Source organism: Phyllostomus discolor, chromosome 3 (genome assembly GCF_004126475.2).
Source record: "Phyllostomus discolor isolate MPI-MPIP mPhyDis1 chromosome 3, mPhyDis1.pri.v3, whole genome shotgun sequence".
Taxonomy (NCBI): Eukaryota; Metazoa; Chordata; class Mammalia; order Chiroptera; family Phyllostomidae; genus Phyllostomus; species Phyllostomus discolor.
Genome location: NC_040905.2, coordinates 71259778 through 71287194, shown reverse-complemented (window position 1 = coordinate 71287194; position 27417 = coordinate 71259778). Strand labels below are relative to the sequence as shown.

General features: G+C 38.9%; 1 protein-coding gene across 2 annotated transcripts in view; it reads left to right on the top strand.

Moving 5' to 3' along the window:
• The window catches only part of EFNA5 (ephrin A5), a 278368-nt gene that overhangs the window by 137294 nt on the left and 113657 nt on the right, over positions 1-27417 (top strand). The gene's annotated exons all lie outside the window — the stretch shown is intronic.

The window sequence follows — 27417 nt, the reverse complement described above, 5'->3', positions numbered from 1 at the left end:
GCCAGGGCTGGATTCTGGATTTTTTATGACCCACAGTTTGAAAAGCCTAGAACATATCTATTTGTCTATAACAATTTATTGTGAATGATAATATAACTTTCTTATACCTAAATCTATGTGTATGGTATCAAGTGTTTAATTTCATTTGTAATACTTTTGACCTTTATGATATTACTAAGAGAAATGCTAAACATTTAATTTTCCAGTGGTTTTTATTGTTGTATTTAGGAAGAACATTCCAGCTGTGAGAAGATAGAGAAAATTAATGAACTATTAACATAAGCAAGAATAGATGTGTATGGAAGTTAGCTAGAGGGAGTCTGGTTTGAGACCATCATTTTAGACTCATATTACATGCCTAAGACTTCCATAGTTTAACTGAGCAGTCAAGGAAGTTTCATCCTTTCATGTTTATTAAATTGTGAATTTTACTTTTTAATTTTTTTTAGCATTATGGAGTTTTAAGTGCATGTAGGAGATACTGAGTAAATTGAATTGATGTTGATTGTGATGGCAATAAAAGAAAGGAAACAAAACAAGAAAACTATTTCTTCATTATGAGTAAGCTGTGTGTCTGTAGCTTTGTAAAAGCCATTGTCATTTTCCTCATAATAACTAATGTCTCATAGAGTAAGGACCAGATGTCTTGTTTCAGGCTTAGTTTTGACAGAAGCTCTGTGGGTGAAGAAGGATGTTTCCCTCTGCTACCCCAGCCAGTTGTCCCCATCACCCTGTGAGGTGAGTAGGGTGCACCACTGTTTCCTGTTGCATGTGACTAAGGCGAAGAGTAAGCTCCCTCTGCCCTTGCCGTACGTTACCAGTGCTGTGCTGACAATGACAACACTATTTCCTGTAGCCCATCCACCTGCCAAGCTTTGTTTCCTGCAAATCATTCTGTTTCCTGGTTTCTGAAAGAACATCTGTGGAGAATGTCCTGAAGGTTATATCTAGGGGGAGAAAGTTGTGACATTTTTCATGCGCTAAGGATGGAGAGAAGGCTGCCTCACCCGGTCTTTGTTAGTCATTATCTGACCTTTCTCATGTCCTTTCACTTTTTTCCACCTTATTTTTCACATCTGTTAAGTGGGGTTATTGTGAAATTTCCCCGTCTTCGTTATATGGTTGCTCTGCACTTGATAAAACAATGTACTTGAGAATACCCTGCAAAGGTAAATTAATTTTAGCAATACAATAGTATTAAGATTGTTATTTTCTCTCATCCCATTTCTACACACACATGCACCCATTTAAGAACCTTAAATTGTCACTTTAAAAGCAAATGAAGTTTTTCTAAATGACCAGTTTGCAAACAAAACAAAAGTGTGGGGTGTTTGGGTTTTCTGACTCTAGGACAAAATGTAAGGAAGGCCCTATTTATAGGCCATAAACTTAGAGGAGGAGAAAAGCTCAAATAATTTTTTTCCAACACAAGTGTATTCTCTTCTGATTTACCCCAGGAGAAAATAAAATTAATGTAGTTGGTTATTCTATATCAAAAACATAATTCTGTGTGGTATCATAGTCACTAAACTAAAAGAACAGCATAGATAGAGTCCCTTTCTTTTCACTTTAAGCCATCTTGACATAACTTGCAGAATTTTATGATGACTTGACAGCATTTTTCTGGAACTTGAAGCTACTGTGCTACTATAATTGAAGACACTAGGTTTTTCCATTGTATTTAGAGTTTATCCTCATATTCCCCTTTTTCCTGTGACACCTTATTATTTAGGAATTTGCTTTCCTCATCTCCTTGGGATGACTTGCTACTGTACTGATTTAGTTATTAGAATAATATAATGCACTTTCACATTCAGAAGTAAATCCTATTCTCTGTATACTTTCACTTGAGAAAGTATTTAATCAGAAAATCTATTTATGATCCATGATTGAATGTAAAAGCACATATAAAGAGGATTTCTAGAAAGTCAGTATTCATATGGCTTTTGCCTTGTGGAATATAACAGAGTAACTTGTGGTGGAAGATGTCCATGTTCAAATTCAACCACGTCTGCGCTGTTTGCGTTCTCCTATCAGAGTGAGCAGAAATCCCATATAAAACCCACCCTTAGCTTCAGGAAGAATGTTTCCATGTCAGTTCTATGTTGGAAAGAATTGACTCAGAAAATGAAGCTCTGGCTGTCTGGGGGTGTCCAAACTTTGGTGTCTCTGGGTCACACTGGAAGAAGAGATGCCTTGGGGCATACATTAAATACACAAAGAAAAACAAAAAGTGATGAGAAAAAATAAGGTTTAAGTAAATTTATGATTTCGTGTTGGGCTACATTCATAGCCATCCTGGGCTGCCTGGAGCCCAAGGGCCATGGGTTGGACACCCTGTCTGTAGACTCATAAGCTAGAACCAGGATCAGACTTCCTTCCTTCTGAGTCCTTGAGTGTTCTAGGTGAAATTTGTCATTGCAAAAAAAGCAGTGTTATTGTAGAGTCTAGAATCATTCTACAATGAGGTTACAAGGTCTTATCCTTTTAGCTTCCTGCACAAACTGAATAATAAATTTCTGTTGTTTTCCTGTGGTCCTCTATCAGTGGTCAGCAGCAAAGTGGCACCATGTCTTCTTTTCATCGACTTTTTTGAGCAGTTTCTGGTCCTTTTGTACATCTCTCTTAAACATCTTCTGTGGGGCTATGTAAGTTTACTTACTAAAGGAAAGCTTTGAAAGAATATTTAGAAATAGGTTTTAGGAAAATTGGAGCACTTTCTATTGTTTCAAATTTAAGTGAGGTGCTTTTTGCTCAAAAATAGGCACTTTAACATAGGAATTAGGGAAGAATTAAGAAAGCAACATACACTGCCAATATACCATATCTGTGTCTGTGTGCACCGTGCATCCGCTGTCCACACATCCTCTGTGCACCAGGAATGTGCACCAGGAACTGTGTTCCTCCCTTGCATTAGCTTATTAACTTCACACTGTCAATAATCTCATAACCCTCAAAAGCTGCAGCAAATCCTCACTTTCCTGTAAGAAACAGAGGCTCAGAGAGGTTAACTTTTTTATCTCAGGTCCCTCAGGCAGTGCTGGATATGAAAGAAAACCCCTTCAGCTGGTCTTAGACCCCATGCTGCTCTTGTGCTCCTCTCTCCCTGAGGCTGTGCGGTCACTCTAAGGTTAATAAGTGTCATTTGGAAGGGCAGCTTGTGTATCACACACACATAATGCCTAATCTGCATAACAGTTTGAATTTAATTAAAAACTGTGAGCTTACATGCCACTACTCTTTTATAATTTTATTTATTACAATCGATATTTCTAGAGTGAATCTCTTATGAGTATGAAACAGCTATTCAAGAAGTTATTAAAGATGTAAAGTGGCATCACCATAGGCACAGATGTGTGGATACAGGTAGCACAGAAGTCCCTTCTGCACTTGGAGATTTTCTGCTGGCTTCCCATAGGCCCCAGAGGATACCAAGTAAAGTTACCCTCCTTGGATTTAACTATGAGGTCCAACTGTACCGAATGTGTAAAAACCTAGGCTTAGGGAAGCCACTAATTTCAGACTTCTTCTCTATCTTCACTGTATCTTCAATATTATTAAACATGCATTTAGTCAAGTTTACATCAATGAAGTGAGTAGTAGATGATGTATAAGTAATAAAGAATGCCCTTTGTTTTTTCATTTGCCTTAAGCTGTTGTTGCATTGTTAATGGATTTAAGACACCTGTGTATTTCATGGCACTTTCTATTCTGCTGTGATTCATTCATTCTGTGCTTGGGGCCTTTTCTGTGACTAGGCAAATGGCAGTGTTTTGCCATTAATACTCCTTCCCACCTATTGAGGAATTGTTCCTACTGGTACAGCTGGTGCCAAGAATGGCTGCCTCCAGTGAATTTGGTGCTCCCAGATTTGGCCCACCAGGAACATAGGTGAATAACTCAAGTTAAAGAGTCACCCGTGGTAATTTTAAATTAGGGTGTGCATGGCTCAATGGCCCCATTTACAGTAAAGGTTGACATGGGCAGGAAGAGGTTAAACAGTTTTATTTGGGTTGATTAACTACATGACTTACAAAACAGAAGAACCCAGCAGAATGATTTTCAAAGTCCAAATCACCATTATTGAAATAGAACCTTTCCATGGCTATCTTGCACCACCTTAAAGATATTCAGAAACCAACCTGTTACTTTGCATTGCCACACAATTTTAATTATTTCCTGTTAGGAGAATGAAAGGAATTGGAAGAAAGGAGATATATCTGCTCTTGTTAATGGGCAATAGTAATCCACAGTCCCTTTTGCTACCTGTTGTCATTCTTCCCTGCTAACCACACGTGAAAGCACCCATGAATCACTCATCTGCATAAGGAGGAGACTCTCATTTGTTCTTACAAAGGGATTTATTTCTGTAAAGAAATAAAGTGGAGGGATGACTGATAAGTGTGATTAAACCTTCTGAGCATTACAGCAAGCTTGTAGAATTGGAGTACTGAATATGATCTCTGTATTCTCTGTTAATGATAGAGCCTCCTGGTCGGACTGGTGTGCCTGCAACCATAATTCTCTATTTATGCCACTTCTTTGCTTCTTAGCAGGCAGAAGGCACAAACTCATTGCAGATTCTTTTGCTCTCCACCTGCTGGTCTCCCTTGTGAACCAGAGCTTTTGAGCAGTGTAGCCTTTCAGGCATTCATACAAAGAGCCGGGCATAGTTGTGAGCACTGAGCCTGCTGCAAAGCAGTGGGAGAGCAAAAGCCTTAAACACATCTTAGGTTGGTTTGCGCTTAAAGAAGTGGAAGACAAACAAGTCGAATATCTGACACTATTTCTTTAAAAAAAGTGGTGGGGGGGGAGCACACATTTCATAATTGACTGATGTCATGGCTGTTTCCCAACTCGACATAATACTAAGATAGCTGACCTTCCAGAGGGGTCTGGCATATATAAAATGTTTCAAAAGCCAAGAAGAAGCCAAAAACCCACATTATTTTTCTGATTGTATAAAGACTTGCCATTGTTGATTTTTTAAAAACAGTAGTAATGGAGCTTAAAACATTAATCTGGTGAATTAAATGATTTTGTCTATTTGTCTTATGAAATCTGTATCAGTGGAAATTAAATGGTCCTTAAATTTGTCGAGCCCTGTTGAGGCGTTGGAAAGACCTTTCTGATTGTTAGCAAGGCAGGGTTCCTGCTCTTAGGAAGCTTTATTTTGATTACAGGGTGGGGGTGGGGATACAGAAAACCTTCAAATAAATGAATAAACCAGAGAATTGGAGAGGGTAGTGATGTGGAAAAAAAAAATAAGTAAATAAGAACCAGAGATGTGCTGGAGAATAGGAGGTGCAGGAAAACCACTAAAATGGCGTGAGTGGTCAACAAAGATGATAACTCTGAGGTGGTAATATTTGAACTGAGATCAGAAAAATTAGAAAGGGCCACAGGACATAGGTGACTTTGGGGCACAGGTGACCTGTGGTTGTTTCAAGGGGGTCTTCACATCTTCTGGTATCATGAAATTCGATGTTGGACTATAAAATGTGTGCTATATGTCTTGGAGATAGAGGTACCATTATTTTTCAGAAAAATATGCCTGCTGTTGGAAACAGTAGAATACAAATTCATACAAAAGTGTTACTTGCTGTTAGAGTAGTTTTTTTCATTTTTGCATTTGTTAGTGTTCAGATAACGGAAATATTTTATGTAGGAGTTTTTGTTTGTGAAAAGAGTGAGCACTGCTGCTGCATTACAGTGATTGACAGGTGCATTTTTGCCACGTGGGATGGCTTGGCCGACTCATCTAGCAGAACAAGAGAGAATAAACTGTATAAGTCTAATGAGAAAATGCATACATTTATTTTCTACTTAGATTCAAATCATATTACAGTTATCTCATAATTAATATTTATGGACTAAATTTAAGAGGGTGGAAAGTTGGGAAGTAGACAAAAAGGGTGTGTTGTTTAATATGATTCATTTAAATATAGTATATGAATATATGAGCAGGGTATGAATAACTACTAGCTTTCATGAGCTATCATTGTAAGGATAATTTATTAAAAGAAACAGCAAAAATGTGTGGTCCGTAGTCATTACTATCAATTCACTCTGCTTTGGGCTTGACTGGTTGGTACCTAGCAGACAGAAACATGATCTCACATAGTCCTGAAAACTTGCTGATTATACTTTGAAGACCAGCTCTTTCTGTATTGTAGCCTGTTCAGAAATAAATCTTAAAGATGGCAGAATTATTCACTAGAGCCTAATGTTTACTGAGAAGAAAAAAAAACACTTAGTAGGAGTTTTCACCTGCCTACCAGATAAAAGACAGAATAGCTGATTTAGACTAACCTGAATACAGGTACCAATAATTTGCAGGCTTTTTGCACCTATCGACTTGAGGATAGTAGAGTACACCGAACATAGCCAGTGAAGAGATCATAAAACTTATCGTGTTTGTACATATATATGCTTTTTAAACATATGTTCAAGTCTGAAGTGTTTTTCTTTTATACGTGAGACAATTTTAGTATTTTGAATTTTTTGGTCACTGGTTTCCTGAATTCTTTATTAACAGGGCTTTATTGTATGAAGAACAAAGGCCTCGCCCTTTTCTCACTTTCATTGATTTGCTGCATTTATAAAGCGTCTACTGACAAGCCAGATGTGGTGTGCAAACAGACTCCACCAGCAAGTGTAGTGAGAGAAAGCCTCCAGTACAGTACATGAGAACAGCTTTTGTTATACCAGAGTGACATGGTGATTTATGAAGTGTCAAACACTCTTGCCTTTGAAGAATTCCGGCCTTCACATCTGTCTTTCGTGTTTATTTCAGTCGTCCTGGTGACACACTGTCCCCATAAGCCCTGGAATGGTTCTGTGGACCTGTGGTAAATGAATGAAGGGTCGTTTCCCCCTTTTAAGGAGGGACACAGAGCTGTGAATGAGCAATCAGGAGAGAATGGGAACGTGAGTCACTGCGCTTTGTCACTGTGACGCACACTTCTTCCCACCTTGGCCAGGGCCGCGCCTCTGGTGCAGAGCAGGAGGGGAGCTTTCCTTCCGAGATTCAGTTTCAGTTTTGACAGTCTCAAAATGAAAATGCTTTAGCCATCTCTTTTTTAGAAATTACTTTTCAAGTGAAAATATTCAAATAAATTCACTTAATCCAAGTTGCCTTTTTTAATAAAACTCGAATGTCTTTAGAATACCTGCTTTGTGGCTTATTTATGATGTTTGGCTAGATGTCTAATTTTAGATTTTTCTGCAGTGTGTGTTTTTCTTAAGGGGGGGAGCACATAGTAAGCCACAGAAAGAACACTCTTTTTTATATTTTGGAAGAGAAAACCCTCTTTTAAAGACTTCTGTATATATTTCCCTTAGAACTTTAACACCCTACATGTCTGTTTATTGTTTCAATATCATATAGAAACTCTGAACAGGGCTTTCTGCAGGATGAAGTGGATTAAATGAGAAGTTTTCCAAAAAGATTAAGCTAGGAAAAACCTGGTGTGACCTTGTCAAGACATGATTATTTTTATTCCTTTGCCTCAGGGAATGGCTTGTGTTTTGGGGGGTAAAGAATCATGAAAAGGTAAATTTTCAATTTTATGAAAATCTACGATTTAGCATAGATACATATGTAGTTTTATTTGATGTTCTATGAAGCAGAATCAGCAATTGGACCATGATTTGGCTCACCAGGCTTTGGCTTTTAGAAAGAGGGTTTTTTTGATGGTTTGAAAATTTGTGTGGGCAGCAGCTGATAGGTGGTCTCATTAATAAGTGGAAGTCTAATGCAGCAACAGGAAAACACATGTTCTTATGGCAGATATCTTCGTGTGCCTTGAAGAGTGACATCTTCCTTGTCTGAAGTTACGTTTATTAAACTAACTTAATAACATCATGGAAATAATTTTATTCTCTGCAGCCACATATCCCAAGCATCATCATAGCCAATAAAACGGGCTGGATGTTCTTGTAAATTTGGGTCACAGGGATCTTCAAGTGTAAGAACCTTGGGAATAATTAACAGTGTTCATCTCAACAAATGGAAATATAGAAAATACCTTTCGTTGAGTACGCAGGAATTCAAGTGTGACAAGGAGGTAGAGTTAAGTTGGCTTTGTGATTTAAAGCTGTGATTTTCTGCCTTTCAGACATGCCTAATGAAAATAACATTGACATACGTTACAGAAATCAGTGTTGCTTTTCCGAAATGGCTTGAGCTTCAGCAGCTCAGGATGCTTTTGGGAGCTGGGGTTACTGAAGTGTACCTAATGGAAATGGCTACAGGGTGCCTTCCCTTTGGCAAAGGAAGATCCTTGCTCTGGGAATTTTTAGTTTTCTGGTTTTGGCACGTTGTACCAGCACATCGTACCTCAGGCTTCCCAATGGGTACTAATTGACTGGGAATGTCATTTGCAATCCTTGAACATCTTCCACCCAGTAGTCCCTGGGGCTTTTCCTGTTACATTGTTCTCCATAGTAGCTGCCCTTCTATTAAGCGTGGTCAGGACTCAGGAGCTCTCCTCTCAAGAGATGTGTGTGCATTATCAACCCTCCTACCAGCACCAAAATCCTGTCAATCACAGTGACCTCCAGGGGCCTCCAGCAAGCCTGGTAAACAAGGGACCGGTGTCTGCAATAGCTTTTTATTCACCTTTTTTTTTTTTTGAATGGGGCTTTCTAATTACTCGGTTGTGTATGCAAACACTGAAGGAGCATTAGACGCATCAAGTGGGGCTCTGCTTTAGTAGGAGACCCTTTTATTTTCTAAATAGAATATGTCAAACATATTCTTTCCTTTTTAAATAGTTAACCTTTCATCTCTCCTGTAGCAGAAATTCCAGTCTCTGGGGCTTGCTAATTTTGTGTTTGAAATATTCTACAGCAGAAGGGAAATGCTGTTTACAGTGCCTTCATTAAAAAGCTTTTAATCGTGTTTTGTTGCTGCATATATAGTTTGGATCCCTGCTGGGTACACTTCATTACATGAGAAAAAAAATACAGTATTTTTAAAAGACACACCAGTAAACCCAACCCATTTCTGCTTTGACACTGACAGTTGAGTAGACAAGGCACTTTTGCAGTGCTTATACTTAGCGGATTACAATGAAAATGTGAGCTCAGTACATCCTTTGAAATGGGTTTCTAATTGAACTTCAATCTCCTTATTTTTGTAAAAACTTTTTTACTTTTTTATATGGTCCACTAATTTTTCTCACATATTATCATATGCACTGACTAATATAGTACCACTTATAATATGACTTGTCATAGAAAATAATTCAGACATAATGCAGTTTGATTCATGTGCAGCTTGATTCGTGAGCAGGGCTTCCTAACTTTCCTCATACCTTGGTGTACACAAAAAACTATAATATTTATAGTGCACGTTGGAAGAGACTGAAGGGATACTGATAATAGCAAACACTTAGGAAGGGTCCAACAATTGAAATGTTTTTCAGATACTGAATTTAGTATTTACTCCAACCCTATCCGGTACTTGCTGTTAGTACGTCTGTTTACAGACAAGGAGACTAAAGTACAGCAAGTGCCTTAAAGTGACTTGTCCTGAGGTCACAGAGCCAAATGGTCTCTCCCACTGAACCCAGGCAACTTTTACCTGTTCATGCTTTTGCCTGCGCCGTGCTCGACACCCCTCGAACCTTCCCGTGGCTCACTGAGAATGCACAGGAGTGGGGAGGAGAACAGAAGCAACAATGTGCATGATGGACACTGAGACAGCATCATTTTCTTCTATTCCCCCCATCACAAGCTTTGATAGACGCTGTAATTTTTTCTTTCTTTTCTTAAATCAGCCTGAGATATAATATATATCATAAAATCCAAGGGGTTTAAATGTGTAATTCAGTGGATCTTAGTACATTTACAGTCATGCAATCTAATCCCCACAATCTAATTTTATAACATTTCCATCATCCTAATAAGACACTCCATGCCTACTGTTCACCGTCATTCTCCATTCCCACCCTGGCTCTAGGCAACCTCTGATCCACATCTGTTTACCTTTCATGTTAGTGGAACCACACAACAAGTGTTCCTTTATCTTTGCCTTCTCCCATTGAGCACTATGGTTTTGAGGTTCTAGATATTGGACTTTCATGTAGAATGCTTCATTATTTTCAGTCATCTTTCCAATGTCTTCTAAGCCTGCCTCCCTGGAAGTGAGGACGGACTCATTCTATTAACCAAACGTTGTGGTTTGTAGCTGTCACACCAGGCTGAGGTGGGCCTACCAGAGTCCGGAAGAGTTCACTGTCGAGAGGGAACACCATCACCATCATGAGCTTCCTAGATAATTAATTAAGGGCTCCGATGTGGGCTTCATACTACTTAAAGCATCCTCTCACTTTACAGCTGCGTGTGTACTGGTCACCTAAGCAGTTTGAGAGGAACAAAAGCTGTCAATACTGTGAAATGAATACTTCGAAGTGGTTATTTCTTATTAAAAGTTTAAACACTTGTTTAATTAACAGATTAGCAAACCAGTAGGTTTTTTGGGGGGGGTACATTATGTAGATACATGCCAAATCATTCTATCACAAAACATTTTTTTGTTTGACCTTTGAGAATTATGCTCTCTTAATTCTGGTATATTGTAGCTGCTTTAAAAAAACAATTAACACTCTACAATGTGTAGACTGTAGGTCATTTGAATTGTGAGGATAAGTAACACGACATAATGGGTAATTCAACAAATGAATGCTATAACAAGCTGTATACTGAAATCAACTTTGTTTAAAAACTACTTTCCAATGATTTTCTGGTGTCAGATTCTCCTGTATACAATACATCTCATAAAAAGATAGATACCTTTGAGGCAGGAGCATGATTAGGAAGAGGTTATGAGATTAGGAAGTACCCAGAGTTCTATATTATAATTTGTTGATTTGATTTGTGGAGTCCAGGCCTTGAGTAGATAAAACAGAGCACTTGGAAAGCCACTGCCCATGTCTTGCTCTCGTGTGGAAAGAAGAATTACATTTTAAGTTGTGTATTATTTGGAAAGATGCTGTCTTCAAGAAATAGTAAATTTCCATTAAAAAATAACGACTCCTTGAATACCTCTTAGAAGCTGGGCACTGTCTTAAATACTGGAGCTTGGGCTACAAAGCAGGGAGGAAAAAAGGGAGTGAAATACTGGAGAGCTGACTTAATTTCATGGTCAGGGAAGTTTACCCTGTTGAGGTAAAATGCTAGGAGAGACTTGGGAAGTCTCAGTGTAATCCTGAGTGGACCACATAAACCATGCTGACTTCTTCGGGAAGACGGTTGCAGACAAGGGAGTGGTGAATATGAATGTCCTGAGGCCGGAGCGAGTTTGTTGTGTGGTTGGAATGAAACAGCTCCAAGGGGGAAGAGTGGGAGATTGTCAGAGATAAGAAAGGAGAGGACTGGGGAGGCAGGTCATTAGGGCCTCATAGGACCTTTATGGAGATTTGGGCTTTTACTGTGAGTGAACCTGGAATCCACTGGAGGCATCTGAGTTGTTTCTCTTCCTTTTGAAGAATATTGGGCTTGGGGTTGTTTTGTTTGCTTGACAATAAAAATGTCGGCACGTTCTGGTTTTTAGGGTTACCATTAGGCACTACACTGATGGTTCTTTTCCAGTGGAAAAAATCTGCCGTTTTATGCCTGCTTCATTGGGTCTCCGGGTTGTAAAGAAGTTTGGATTAAAAACATGTATTTCACAAATGACTCCCATTCCAGGTGGGATGATGTGATCTCTGCCTGCAGGGAAGAAGGGGGAAACCAGTTCACCTGAAACAGTAACCTTTTTCTTCCTCTTTCTTGAAGCAGAAAAGCATACAAATGCTCTCTCTCTGATTGTGCATTTGGAATTTTCCTTAAAATTGATCTCTGCTGAATTCCCACTTGAACACCCAATCTGTATTTAGTCTCAAATTCTGAGTAAAAGGAAACCTCCCCCAGATTGGGGGTGGGGGGGTGGGGTGGGGAGGGCTGGTCTCAGAGCTGCTTTCTGCAGCTCTGGGAGATCAGGGGAGTTTGTACCTTGGTACGGGGAGAGAAGGGAAAATTGAATTGGATTTTATAAGGTAGTAAGACAAATAGCTAAACTTGGGGTCACGGATGTCATTTAGTATGACGCAGCAAAAAACAAAAACAAAAACCAGAAATATGCTTTATTTTACTGTTTTTGTTAAGGCAATTTGAGATTTGTCATTTCTCCCCCCACAGTCCTGTTTTTGTGTTCAGCACAGATGTTCAGGAAACGAATTCCAGCTCCAGCACCTGTGTGACGCGGACCCAGGCTGGTCTTGCAACATCCTCTACTCTTCCTGACTAGCTTTCCTGTGACACTTATTTCCTCTCCCCTCTGCTCATCCACCCATAGCTGTCCAACTAGCATTTTGGTCCTTCCATTTGAATTTTTGGAATTAAAGGAAAAACAACATGGAGCTCAAAGTCTCAGTGGCAAGTCTGTTTTTAATGGACAGGTACCACGGGCCTCTCTGTTCAGAGGCATCTTATGAATAAACGAGCGCAGTTCTGCAGGCTTGCAAGAAGCTGGTGCCCCACAGCACCCGTCATGTAGAATAAATAAATGAACAGTTGATTTCAGTGGGGTGTCACTGTCCTATTTTTAGAATACCATGTTTTTATCCAGGGCTGTTCAGGTAGTTCTCATTTTAAAAGTCTAACATCTGCTCAGCATGCAGCTTCTGACATCTGGCTTCTCCTTGCTCTGCAGTAGGGGCACTTGGACCAATTTCCCCATCTTTGCAATGGGACAGTGCTTGTTTCTGGATGGCTCTGAAGGTGGGTGTGGGATGTGGTGAGCATGCGACATGAAAGCATAATGGAAACAGAATAAACAGAATCAACATGCTCATCGCATTTTATTATTAACTGAGCTCCTGAGCATGTGTTTCCTTGTTAATCTCAACAGGCATTTTATTTTGATCAAGTTTAACACATACTCTCTTCTCCTGTCTCAGAAGGGTGCTAAGCTGCCTCTCCGGAAAATGCTACCTCCCTGTTTCCCAGTCCAGAGCCTCTGACTGCGTTTGGGCTCACACACAGGAGCCGGACCTGGAGCAGCACGGTCTTCCCCCTGGCAGCTGAGGCACTGTGCTGCAGGGGCAGGGTCCCAAGCAAGGGGGTGGTGGGGATGGGACACCCATCACCCTGAGGCGGGATTGCCCCAGCCCCGGCCTGCCTCCGTCTCCCTTTGGGTCCTCATTTGGCTCCAGGCTACTATGTCCTTGGATACCCAGCAGCCAGGGGCAGTGCCTGTAACAGCAGAACAGCCTAAAGTAGAAACCCAATCCAAACAAGCTCACTTGGCAACTCCTTCACCAAAAAGCTTAGACTTAAATTTACAGCTGATTTTTCTCTACAGCAATTTTAGATCATCAGAGAGCCCTGCAATTATTTTTATTACTTTTTTTTATAAGGAACCCATGTGGAGGTAGTACAGAATGAACAGCATGAGATATATGAGGGGTTAAGTGATTTACTCAGAAATAGTGGTTGGCAAGGTTACCTTTGAATTCAGAGCAGCATTCTTGGTTGACTGTAGGATGGCATTGTCTCCCTAGAGTTAAGATCCTGTGTATACTTTGGTAAAAACTCTGCAGTGTTTGTGTTGTGCTGGTAAAACTGTACATCATTGCTCTATTTTAATGGCAACAATCACTGAACATCTGCACGATGTCCGTAGCTTCTTAACCTGAGTGAGATGTTTCAGTTTTGTGCCTTCTGTGGTTCCTGTAATGGTAGCCTACAAAAACCTTAAGCTTCCAGAAAAGGTAGAAAACAGGCAAGACTTAAGAGTATGTAAGAATAAACCCATTTTCCCCCTTAGCTTGCAAATCAGTTGCTTCTACCTAGACTATTAGAGCAATTTACACCCTACGGAGGAGCAGACATAAGAGTTCTTTAACCACAGAGCAAGGATTGATTGACAGCCGCTGTCTTCCACTACAACAGAGATGGAGTGAGCGCTTATACAGGCTCAGTGGGGTGGGACTTCCCTGTTGAATGCCGCTTTATGTCTTTTCAGCCAGATGCCATTTACATCTGCCCACTGTTTGAAATCTCCTTTGACTTTCTACTTCTTACAAAAGGAAGTGAAACAAGTCTTGCAGCAGCCATGGGATAGCATCATGGCATTTTCTTCATTTTCCCAAAATTCACCTTTTGGGTGTTTTGTGCATAAGATCTTAAGGAAAGTGGGTCTTTTCAAATGAAAATTTTGAAAAGTCCTACTATGATGTAAGCTAATGGAAATTGTCGGGAATGCATTGTGAATGGATGGGGCTATAAGTGTTTCTTTGCCCTTTGATCAAATCACATCTGCACATAACATGTTCCTGAACCACATAATTGGTTTTTTTTTTTTAATTTTTAAGTTTTTTAGAGAAAAGTAATATGTGTGTGCATTGATAGACTCTAACTAAGTTTTTGAGTTTGCTTTTAATGGGCAGTTTCAATATTAATGGGCAGTGGTGGTGAGGATGAATTTAGTACTATGCTGCCAGACTATTTAAGGCAATTTATAGATTTAAATTCCAAGGGATTTTGTACTTTTTTTGGTTTCACGTTGGGATACAACACTTTTTAAGTAGATATGTCTGGGGAATCACTATAGCAAAGTACTTCAAAAGTAAGTGTATTTTGTAAGATAGATTATACCATTTACTTAAAAAAAAGTGAACAAAATATCCTTGATCTCAACATTATATTTTCAAACCATGTGAGAAGAGTATATCTAGGCGTGTAATCATGTAATCACTGTGGTGACCATCTAGTCCACAGGGCTGAATTGAGTTTAAAAAGTTTTTGTACCTAAGAATGTTCTTAATGAATAAGAGATTTCATTTTTTTAAGGTTTATTTTATTCTCATTTGAGAGAGAGAGAGAAAGAGAGAGAGAGAAACAGGGATGAGTGCCTCCCTCACATGTGTGCCCAGACAGGTAATTGAACCTGTGACCTTTCAGTTACAGGGACAATGCTCCAACTAACTGAGCCACACTGGCCAGGGCAAGAAAAGATTTCTGACCCTGACAAATTCCTGACTGGATGGCTTATTGTCATCCTGGTCCTTATATCTGATTTTGGAGAAATTATCAAAACTTTCTGTGTCACTATTGTAAAGCTTGGATCTTGGGAGATTTATAAGAAAAGATTGGGCAGTTTTTTCTGGTCCTCAGTAGCTTTGCAACATAACCATGTAGTTTTGAAGTTACAATGTCTCAGTGACTCTTTTTCTAAACACTGACCCAGTCCACAGTTTACTTATTCATCCATTTATCCCAGAAAACTTAAATAAAGACCTACTTGTCATTACATTTAATAGTTTCTGACAGGTGCCATTTAAAATGTTCACATTGCAGCATATAGTGAAATGGTGATCGTGTAGCATATCATTAATAACTAATGGCCTCACTATAATCATTAATCATTCAGTCATTAAACATTTATATTTTGAGTGCCTTTCGGGTACCACTCGATACAAAAATATTTATTGAGCATCTACTGTGTCAAGAAATCTGGATTCTAAGGATAGCAATGGATATAACAGGCAAAATTTTCTGCCTTCTGTGAAGATACATTTCAGTGTTGATCATTTACATTTTAATGTCATTTGACAACCATTCATATGAATACATGAGGGTGCTTTTAATGTGGAAAGATGTGGCAACATGTCTCTTCTCTTGTGTTGGCTCCTTTAGATGAAAGGAACTAGTAGTTGCATACAAGAAGTCTAAAAGGGGTATGTATCTAAAGCCATCTTACATTTTAAGGGGATATAAGAAAATTGTAGGCAAAACTGCTTTAAAGACTAATGTGTCATGTTAGTTAACATTGTTATGTGACACAAAATCTGATTAGCTCAAGAACAAAGTCATCCTATAAATAAATTTATGAGTAGCACTCTTTCAAATAAAATTAAAAAATTGAAGTTTGTGCCTAGATAATTTAGACTATAATAACCAAAATATTCATTTAAAACTACCAAAAGTAAATGAATGACTGAATGATTAAGTGAAGTGTTTTAAGTAATGGATAAGCCTAATTCTTTAATGATGCTGGACAAATTCAATTATTAAAATTTATTTTAATTATTAAAACAAGTTCAATTATTAAAATTTAATACTGAAGCACCTTTAAGTGAAATTAACTTCTAGAACTTTTTTCTCATTAATATGGAAACAGGATTTACTTATTGTACATACTGATGTCACTAGCTTTTCAGTATACAATTTTCTGTTTGAAAATAGTGTTGGCTCTAGTTGGATTTATTCATCCTTAGTTTTGAGAAGAATCTACTTACTTAAGCTTATTGCTATAGCTCCATGGTCAAAGAGGATTAGAAAATGGTAAAATTGACCTTGATAATTCAACTCTTGCTAGTTTGAAAACCATGAAGTCATTCTGAAAGTGTCCACAATTCATGTATGTGAAGCTGGTGTAGTATAGATGAGGCCCACATTTATGTTTATAAAGGATGTTAAGGAATTGAATAAGCTATGCAGCATAAGACATTCATGGAAATAGTGCTTTATACCTAGCAACTCTGTGATGATTGTGTGTGTGCACGCATGTGTGTGTGTATGTGTGTGTGTGTGAGAGAGAGAGAGAGAATTGAGAGAGAGTTGCTTCTGTAACCTGGTGACTTCATGCATGAGGACCAAGAATATTCACATGGTAACTGTGGCCACTGAAGGTTGATGCTTTTGTAACATAAGAACTGGCATGTATTCAGTTATATTCTAAGAAGTCATCCATTTGCACTTTACTTGGCTCGCAGTTCCACAGAGAACAAACAGAAAGATAAACTGTAAGTTAAGTTCTGTGGGAGGAAGGAGGAGACCTGATTTTCCCAAAGGCATTGTCTTGTGAAGTTATAAAAATGATGGGAGAGGTTCCTTTCTCTTGGGGAATTCCCCCAGTTTTTTTTCTATGAGAAAACATAATGCCCTGAAGACTGGTCTTTTTCTCCCTTTTAAGATCTTTATCTCTGTAATGATTAGTTTCCATTTTCTCTCCTTTCCCAGCTTTCCCAGGCTCACCAGAGCCGGCAGCCCCTTAATCTCCATGCTCCTTCTTCAGAGCTGAATTGTCCAATAGCAACAGAATGGGGACAATGTCCATGATAAAGTGTTTTACTCACTACATTTTTAATAGTTAAAAAAGGTGGTGAAATTAATTTTATATTAAACCTGGTATACCCAAATTTTATCATTTCACCACCTGAACTATATAAAAATACCCATGAGATGTTGTACTTTTTTGTAGTACATCTTCAAAATCTGGTGTGCATTTTGTACTTACAACACAGTTTCCAGAATGTGAGCATATCGAGCATAGGGTTTATAATGTTTCCATGTGTAATCCGAATCCTTCCTCCACTCCCACATTGCCTTACTAGGTCCTTAGTTCATATAGGCTGCTGAATGAGTGAATGAATGATCCATTTCCATTGGCCCTATTGTTTTAATCTCTTAAAATTCACATAGACATTAAAAAAGAGTTGAAAAGTGTTTTTGCACCAATATATACTAGAAATTAGTTTTCTAATATAGTCATATTATAGGTGTAAAACACAACAGAGGTAAATCAGAGTTGGGAGACTAGATTTGGAATCCATATTATACTAGCAACTTTCTGTGTGACCTTGGGCGGGATTGCTTAACTTCTCTGGTCTTCTCAGTTTAATCTTCTATAAAGGGCTGTGGTATTACATTACTTCTAACATCCTTTCCCATTCTTTGATTGTATAATTTGTTTTAGAACAAATGCATTTTTGACAGATTATGTATATACTACAGAACAATAATAGTGGTCCTTTGCAAAAAATGTGATCATTTTTGTGAATTTCATTTGTATTTCATATTGTTCATTTTCAAAAATTGAAATTCTTTCTATAAAATATATTTTATTGATTATGCTATTAGAGTTGTCCCAATTTTCCCCCGCTGCACCCCTCCACCTGCTACTCCCATTCCCTCCAGCAGTCCCCCCCTTAGTTCATATCCATGGGTCATGCATATAAGTTATTTGGCTACTCAGTTTCCTATATAATTCTTAACATCCCCCTGTCTATTTTGTACCTACCAATTCATGCTTCTTAATCCCTGCACCTTTTCCCCATTCTTCCCCTTCCCCCTCCCAGCTGATAACCCTCCAAATGATCTCCATACTTATGATCCTGTTTCTGTTCTGATTGTTTGCTTAGTTTGCTTTTTTTTTAGATTCACTTGTTGATAGTTGTGAATTTGTTGCGCTTTTAATATTCATAGTTTTGATCATCTTCTTTTTCTTAAATAAGTTCCTTTAATATTTCATGTAATAGTGGTTTGGTGATGATGAACTTCTTTAACTTGACCTTATCTGGGAAGCACTTTATCTGCCCTTCCATTCTAAATGATAGCTTTTCTGGATAGAGCAATCTAGGTTGTTGGTCCTTACTTTTCACCACTTTGAATACTTCTTGCAAGTCCCTTTTTTGTTTCTTTTGAGAAATCAGCTGATAGTGTTATGGGATCTCCTTTGTAGGTAACTCTGCTTTTCTGTTGCTGCTTATAAGATTCTCTCTTTAACCTTTGGCATTTTAATTATGATGTGCCTTGGTGTGGTCCTCTTTGGGACCAACTTGTTGGGGACTCTCTCTGCTTCCTGGACTTGTATGTCTATTTCCTTCATCAAATTAGGGAAGTTTCTTTCATTATTTTTTCAAATAAGTTTTCAATTTCTTGCTCTTTCTCTTTTCCTTCTGATTCCCCTATGATTCAGATGTTTGTATGTTTGGAATTGTCCCAGAGGTTCCTTAGGCTATCTTCATTTTTTTTTGGATTATTTTTTCTTTTTCTTGTTCTTATTGAATGCTTTTTTCTTCCTTATTTTCCAAAACATTGATTTGATTCTAGGGTTCATCCCCTCCACTATTGGTTCCCTGTAGATTTTTATTTCATTTAATGTAACCTTCATTTCGGCCTAGGTCTTTTTATGCCCTTGAAGTGCCCAGTGATTTTCCTTGAGCATCCTCATTACCAGTGTTTTGAACTCTGCATCTAATAGGTTGCTTATCTCCATTTTGTTCAGCTCTCTTTCTGGAGTTTTCTTCTCTTCTTTCATTTGAGCCGTATTTCTTTGTCTCCTCAATTTGACAGCCTCCCTGTGTTTGTTTCTGTGTATTAGGTACAGCTGCTTTGACTCCCTGTCTTAGTAGCGTGGCCTATTGCAGACAAGTACACCTATAAGTTGTATGGGATGGAGCCTTAGGTAATAGCAAGGGTGGGGCAACCCGTGTTACTGCTCTGTGGCTCTGTGTTGGGGAGGGCTTGGAGAGGAGACAATGCCATTGCCTGGCCTCTGGAGTTTTGCCCTGGAGGAAGCTGAAGCTGTCTCCTGGTACTTTCTGTGATGCCAGACACTTCAGTTTCTCCAGGTATGCCACTGGTGCCCTTCTAGCTATTGCCCTGGAGCTGAGTCCCAGAGGGATTGAGCACTTAAGTCCTAAGTCCATTGTGGGAGCTTTAAGTGGAGTTTCCTATGAATACTGAAGTTTCTTCCTCCACCCCCACACCATTGGTGTTTACAGCTAGAAGTTATGGGGATTATCTTCCTGTCACTGGAACCCTGGGATGGGTGGTCATTCTGGGGCTGGTATCCCTCACTTCTGAGGTATCCCTCCTGATTTTTATCCACTAGGTGGATGTGGGACCACCAGTTCTGTGTCTCTGCCTCTCCACACCTCTCCACCTCTGTGCATGTCTCCATCTCTCCTGCCCATCTGGATAAACATGGATTCTTTAAATTCTTGGTTGTTGGACTTCAGTACAGCTCGATTTTCTGACAAATCTGGGTGACATTTGTTTTGTAGTCTAGTTGTTATTTTTGCTGTAGTTGTGTAAGGAGGCGAAGTGTGTTTACCTATGCCTCCATCTTGACTGGAAGTCTCCAAAAATTGAAGTTCTTATCTCTGAAGATGATGTATAATTTCTGTACCCTTAGCACATAGGATAATGAGGCAGCAATGAATGTTAGTAAAAGAAGCTTTACTTACATTAAAAACTGTTGGTTATGGTTTGCTTGGTGGAGAAGTTTGGGTTATGTCAGCAAGTGGTGAATGTTTCATCTGCTTGTTTCTTACCAAAGAGAAGTTCTGAGATTTGACCCTCTAAAACTAGATATTGCATATATTCCTTTTTGATCTTTGTTTTTCCTGAAACCAAAATATTCTTCCTACCTTGCTTTTCTGATCATGTTATCCCCATGCTCAAAATTCTTTAGTGTCCAAAGAATACATTTGTGGTCCCTGACTGGGCATTAAAGGGAGTGACTGGATGCTCTTCCGGAGCCCTCAGTCTGCCTTCCTCATTTTTCCTTGCACTGAGTCTCTGCATGAATCTAGCATTTCTGCCTGCAGCTTGGTATGTCCATCCTACCTAGATATGCCTCAGGCAATCCTTTCTCTATGCCATTCCCCCTGCTCAGCTCCTCATGCAGCCCCTCCTCTCTTTCAATTATACGAATCATTCCCATCCTTTAAGACCAGACAGAGTCAGCTCCAAGCCCTGTCTTCACCCCAATCTATAATTTAGCAACCTGTGCTGAAACAACACTTTCTCTTATTTGTCATTATTACATGCTGCCTTTAACAAACACAAGCATTTACGCCTATAGTTTTTAGACAAGTTGTCCAGCTAAGTTGTTATGTTCTCAGTTCAAGTTAATCTTTTATTTACGGACCCTGCTGCATCTTGAATTCTAGGCCAGGCCCTGGACATAAAAAGGACAAATATGTAAGCAAGTAATGGTAAGATAGATCTGATAAGTGTAAACATTGTAATATGTACAAGGCACCTTGATGGACCAAAGGAAGGAGCAGAAAAGTATTCCTGAGGGTAATATGGGGAAGGCTCCTGGGGCTGGCGAGACTGAAGCTGGGAGTGTTTTTGGGCAGTGGGAACTATGTTAATAAAGCATGACTGCCCAAGAGCTTGGAGTGTTTCCTGTGACTCCTCCGTGGTTCTGCTTTACAGCAGTACAGTGAGGTGATTGAGTGTGCAGCCTGGGTTCAAGTCTTGGCTCTGTCCCTTATTAGCTGTATCAACTCGGGCAAGTTATTTAGTCATTTTATGCTTCAGTTCTCTCAAATGGAGTAGAGATGATCATTTACTTTGGGGAAATATAGAAAAAAAGAGGGAGAGAGAAAATTAGGAAGGGGGTTTTAAATGAGCTAAGTGAAGAATTTAGAATAGAATGTGCTTAATATTTTTATATCTCTTACTATTGATTCTCACAGTGCCATGTATACATAGCATTTGTTCAATGAATATTTTCTGGATGATAGAACATTGTCACCGATCAGTTATGTATTCATACCCTTTGTCTATTTCAGAAGCATACGTTTTCTAATGATATCTCTCAGTATGTGCTGCTTTTTTCAGGTTATAGGAGTTACGGGTGTGTATGTGTGTGTGTGCTTGTGCTTGTTGATAATATGTGCTGGATTCATTTTGACTCACTAGGGGAAATTTTCCAATTCTAAAATCAGTGACCTGAAACTTCTTGTCTACTGTGATTTCCAGCTGCCTAGAGTTCTGATACAGTGTGCTGTAGGCAGTGTTTTCAGATCTGTTGCATAGAAAATCAGTACACAGTGCACCTTATAGTTTCACATCTTCCTTGTAGGACTCAGTTTCCTCTCTAATAATAGGTACAAAGCCTATTCACAAGGTATCCAGCCATGTAATATGAAAAATAGAGACATTTACTGAAGAAGATACAAGAAACAATGTACACAGGACAATGATGCCTCAGTCCCCTTCAAAGTAGGCACCTTGGGACCTCACACAGCTCTCCCAATTGCCATCAGCTGCCTTGTCATATTTCCCTGAACCTCATCAACAGTCTGAAATCTCTTCCCTCTCAAAGGTGATTTTAGTTTTAGGAAAAGTCAGAAGTCTCAGGGTGCCAAATCTGGGCTGTAGTGGGGCTCAGTCATCTGAGTGATTTGCTGTTTTGCCTAAGAATTCTGTGCAAGACATGATATATGAATGGGCCCATGGTCATGATGAAAGGGCCAATCACCAGTTCCCCATAGCTGTGGCCTTCTGAGTCACCCGAATAGTTTTTGTGGAGGAATGTTCAAGCTTAGTACAAAACCCGATGCAGATATGTTGCTCTACTTCCTCAGTCATTTTGAATGCAACATCCACACAGTACACATGCTCACTCAATGGCAGCTACTGCCCCAACTGACTAGTACAGTGAAGTTGTTATTGTTCATACAGGCGCATTCCAGTCCAGTCTCCTTGGCTGCCAGGTTACATCAACGTTGCACGAAACATTCTTGCTATATTAACAATGGCTGGACTCTTCTGGACAGATCTTGTATGTGAAATTAACAACATGGGATGCTATGAAGCTCTCTTGTCATTTTAACTTAAATCATTTGATATTATTTAGAATTGCTTTTCTTATAATGAACAGTGTTTTCCCCACAGATATACAATGCCCACTGCTTCATAAAATTATAAACTATGAATATTTACTTAGTATATAGCAGATCCTACATCTTAAAATTCATAGCATTTTTGCCTTAAACTGAAATTATTGCCAACTCATTAGGTGCTTTCTTGTATAGGATTTGTCTTTTATTATTAATATCACAGTAGTTTTTTCAGGAAAAATTGCAATAAAAATACAGAAAACAAAGGCTACTTTTAGCTCATTGAAGCAATAAATGAACAGTAAACATGACTGTATTATAATGCCATAATTTTACTGTGAATCCTATAGTAAGTTTTTCTGTTACAGCTATATTTTTGAACCATTTTAAAATAAAATAGTAAGAATTATTCCTAAAGCTTGAAATGCAGAGTCTACTGGAATAGTAATGAAAATCATCATAATTGTAGTTCCATGAATACATGCCAGACCTTTTAGGCTTGGTGTCTAAATAGACTTCATCAACATCTTTTCTTGGGCTCTCACGGGTTACCTTGGGGACAGGTAGTGAGCCTGTTCTACTGATTTTACAGATGGATAAACTGAATCACAGAACAGTTAAATGATTTGCCCAGGGTTATGTAGTAATTAGATATCTGTATCTGTGCTCTTTCCATTAGATTATTCTGCTGCTCAAAATGTTTATTCCTATAAGGATAGATATTATTTGTACTTTCAGAATTCGTTTTCTATTTCTATATAAGAAGATAAGAGGATAGCAGATAAAGTTCTCTATCAAGAGCATACATATTTTAATAAAGTGGGTCTAGCATCTAGCTCATTTTTGTAACACATCACTAACAATGCACCCTCCCTAAGATACAGACACATTAAGGTGCACATTTAACAGAAAAGTTAGTTTTATTTCAAACCGGCCACCTTCAGAAACAATTATGCTAAAAGACATTTTAACACATCAGCCTGTAATGCAAACATGAAGAATGAAACTCCTATTCAGATAATTTTAAAAAAAATCCCCTCCTCAAATACTTTGATTCTAATACCACAAGGAAGGCCTTTCTTTTAGAATTCCTTTTCACCATGGCAGAGAGTTCTCTATAATCAAAATCCTTAAAGAAATCAGAAAGCTCTTAAGACACTTTTCATATGACTGATGTTTGAAAATGTTAGTCTGACTGGCGTATGAAAATTAAATTTTCCACAATGTGATATTTTTAATCATGAAGAATGAGGAGATTCTGTCTGATTATTACTTTAAAGGCAGTTAGTTTCATGCATGCACTCACTGAGATTTTTAGGGTTTTTTTTCTTTTGATGGGTAAACAGATTTCTCTAGTGATAAATATTAATTTTTATGAGGGTAATAATTTAAAATGACTGCTGATAGTTTGGGTTAAAAGGGTCTTACCTTGTAAGACCTTATCTCTCTAGAACTTACATCTTTACATATTTTGCCTCATTTACTTTATAGCACCCTTATATGGTGATTTGCGTGTATGGCACCACCCTTACCGTGTAGGTAGTGAAATCCAGGCATAGGTTAAATGATTTACTCTTAATTTTATGCTACCTTTTTTTCAGGCAGTTTTTAAGACTTTATGTAGCATTATTGTAAACAGTGCATAATGCATAATTCAACACAATGAGGGATTCTGGGGATAGACTTAAAAACACTAGTGCATGGAAGATCAAGATTATTCAGGGCCCTCAATGACCCTTACCTTCGGAATGCAAAAAATCGTTAAAACTATTGACATTTTACAGTGATCATAAAATGAAGACATTGTCACTGGGCAAAACATATTCAAGATACTGGGTATATTTTGTTTACTACATCTGATAAAGGCAGATGAGTTCACTTGCTGGTGTCAGTTGGACCAATTCTGGAAACATGAATAGGGAGGGCAAATGATCCTGCTTGGTAGATAAGATTTTGGGGAATGGATGACCTGGTAGTAAATAGTGAGGTTCACAGCAGGGACTCGTTCCCATGCCGGCCCCATCCCAACGCGCTGATACATTTTGAGCTCTTCCACTTTAGTTTCCATTATCCACCACCCAAGTTCTCAATTCAATTTCAGACTCGGGCAAAAGCCTGTAATTCTATTTGTTTTGGGTAAATTTAGCAAGCTGCTCCTGATTACACCTTAGCCAGAGACCATCTGTTGACTGGCGTGCCTCTCGGAGGAGTGGTTTCTGTCAGCGATGAATGGGAAGAGGATTGGAGCGTGGCTGCTATTAGTAAGCAGATGCACCATATCATGGATAGTTCTTCCCGCCTTTCAATCTGCCGGCTCTCTGTATTGATGGAGTGTTGTATGCCTGCGAGTCATTCCATCCGGAGGCACCAAGAAGTGCTCTCCTAAGGGCCATTTATCAAGTGCTGCTTCTGGCATTTGATGGAAAGGAATTTAGAAGTCATAGTTTGATACACTTAAAGCACGACCACATTCTTCTTTGCATGTCCTGCATATGTGTTCATATACCAACATGCTTTTCAGCAGCGACAGTCACGTGCTGTCAAAAGCCCCATGGACAAAACAGCAGGATACAGCTGTGCTCCGTAATGTAATGTGTAAACCTCCTCAGGGTCAGGCTCACAATCCTTTGAAGAGCTGCTTCCTCTACTAAAATTATTGCCAGTTCATTTGCATCAGATGGGGAAGCTGTGCTAGATAAATTTAGAATGTCGAGGAACAGTTTTGATGCTGACTGTGGTATGATGAGGGTTCTTTCTAAATGATGATGGTATCATTAGCTCATGGCTAAGATGATACTGGGCTAAACAGAGCGGCGATGGCAACTTCCTGTTGCAGTGTGGCATGAGGGGAAGTGGATAAAATGAACAGAAATTGGCTTCATCTTGATTTCTGAAAGAGTTGGAGGAGGAAGGTGAGGGAAGGAGGCAGTGGATTGCCAGGGTGCTTGAGAACTGAAATTAGATCAGCAAAGTGAGAGGATTAGGTTCCGCTCTATGTTTGGAGAAGGCGAACAGCGCCCCAGTGCTAACAGAGGAGGTTGGCCATAATTAATTGGTAATTAACTGGTTTCAGTAGGAAATGCCCAGGGTCATCTTAGAAACCCATCATGTGGGGTTTTTCTCCTTGAGTTAGACTGCTAAGGAAGGGGGACGGGTTTCAGAATTGTGTCACGGGCTGCAGCACTTTTCTTTAAGGCAAAAAAGAGTTTAAATTTGATAAAATCTCACAGGATTCTAGATCCTATTTTTTTCACTTAGTTGTCACTGATCATTTTGATATTACGGTTCTTTCATTGAGTGCCATCAATGAAAATGGGGCCTGTCCCTCCCCACCCACCCATCCCTCACACACAAATTAGCATTCTTTAATTCAGGTCATGAGCATCATTGCAGCTTCAGCAAAGTGAGGGTGAAGAGACAGAACAGAAATGTAGTCCACAGTATGTATCTTAAGTTTTAGTTAATAATGACTGTATTAAAATATCATTATAACTTAAAATTTTTCACACAAATAGTGAATGTGTGAAATAGTGAAATATTTTTTAAAGGATTAAAATGATCAGTCTTGAATAGAAAAATAGTTTGAGTATTCCTTGCTAATCAGGGCAATTGGATTTTTTTGCTACCAAATTGGTGAATAAGCGGTTGACTTAATCTATAATACTTGCCTGTACATGTCATAACTAATATAACAGGACATAATGTATTTAAAATGGTAGATCGCCGAACAACATAACAATTTGTATTACTCTGTGATACAGCGTAAGAGGCTTAATTTACAGATAGATGCTGTATTTTGTTTATTATTTAGTTATTAGAAAGGCAGTAAGGAATATTCTGAATGAGCAAAGGAACATTTTTAAAGACATTTAAAAATCATACAGTTGAAGCAGTCTTTGTGATCAAGGCTTAATCTGTACAAATAAGTTGTTTCACCAAAGGCTTGTGGCCTTTGGGAAATGACACATGATGGATATGCTGAAAGACGATTTGTAGAAATGGTCCTCCCTCCCGTTAGATTATGCACGCAGTGCCTCTTTACCTAGCCTGGTGCATGCTCCCAAACAGGAAGCATAAAACTGTGACGTTACCAGGTATGAATACATAGTAAGAGCTGGAAACTCAACTGGGACCCCTACTGGGTCACAGGTTCCATCCTGCAGGCTCCAGGGTGGATGATCCTGGGAGAAACATCCCCAGAAAATACTTTCCAGCCGCTTTTCTGTGTAAAGAAACAGAGTCAAGGGGATTCAAGGGCAAGGCAGATATCCCTTGAAGACCTTTGTCATAATATATCTCTTTTATCACATTTGAACATATGCTCAGTTGCAAATGTTGTAGGGGTCTCATGTTTTAGGCAGAGCAGGCTAATGTTTAAGGGAGATAATTCAATAACACAAAAAGGGAAATAAATAAGGATGTTCAGGATAGGTTTGGAAGGTAAGACAGCCACACTGTACTAGAACAGTGCTGGGTAGACACAAGGCCAGGCTAACAGAGAGCATGGTCTCACGTAGAGAAAATTGAATTCAGTTCAGTGAGTAGTGAGGCACTGCAGGGGAGACAAGTGTATGATGGGTCTCTGCTTTGTACAAGCTTACAGGGGGACTCAGCTTGTGTGGTGAAATCGTTAAAGAACAAAAGAAGACTTTGCAATAAAGTACTATGGTGAGACGTATCTGCAAAGCCATGAATACTTGTACATTCTTTAGGGCATATATGTTTAAATTGTAGGGCAGGTACAGAAAGATCAGCCTTCCTGCCCTATGGATCACAATTACTAATGATAAATTGTGTTAGTTTTTGCCTTATTCCAGATTAGAAACTAAGCCCTTCAAAACAAATTCTTCCTAGGGATCAGTTTATAGGTGGAAATATATCGAAGTGGCCTCCTGGGATGGGGGATGTGCTTTGAGAGATGCTACCTAAGACTGGCATTTGGGAGTATTAAAAAGAGAGGGAGAGAGAGAACTATAACTGACGCTTTAGTAAGAATATTGTC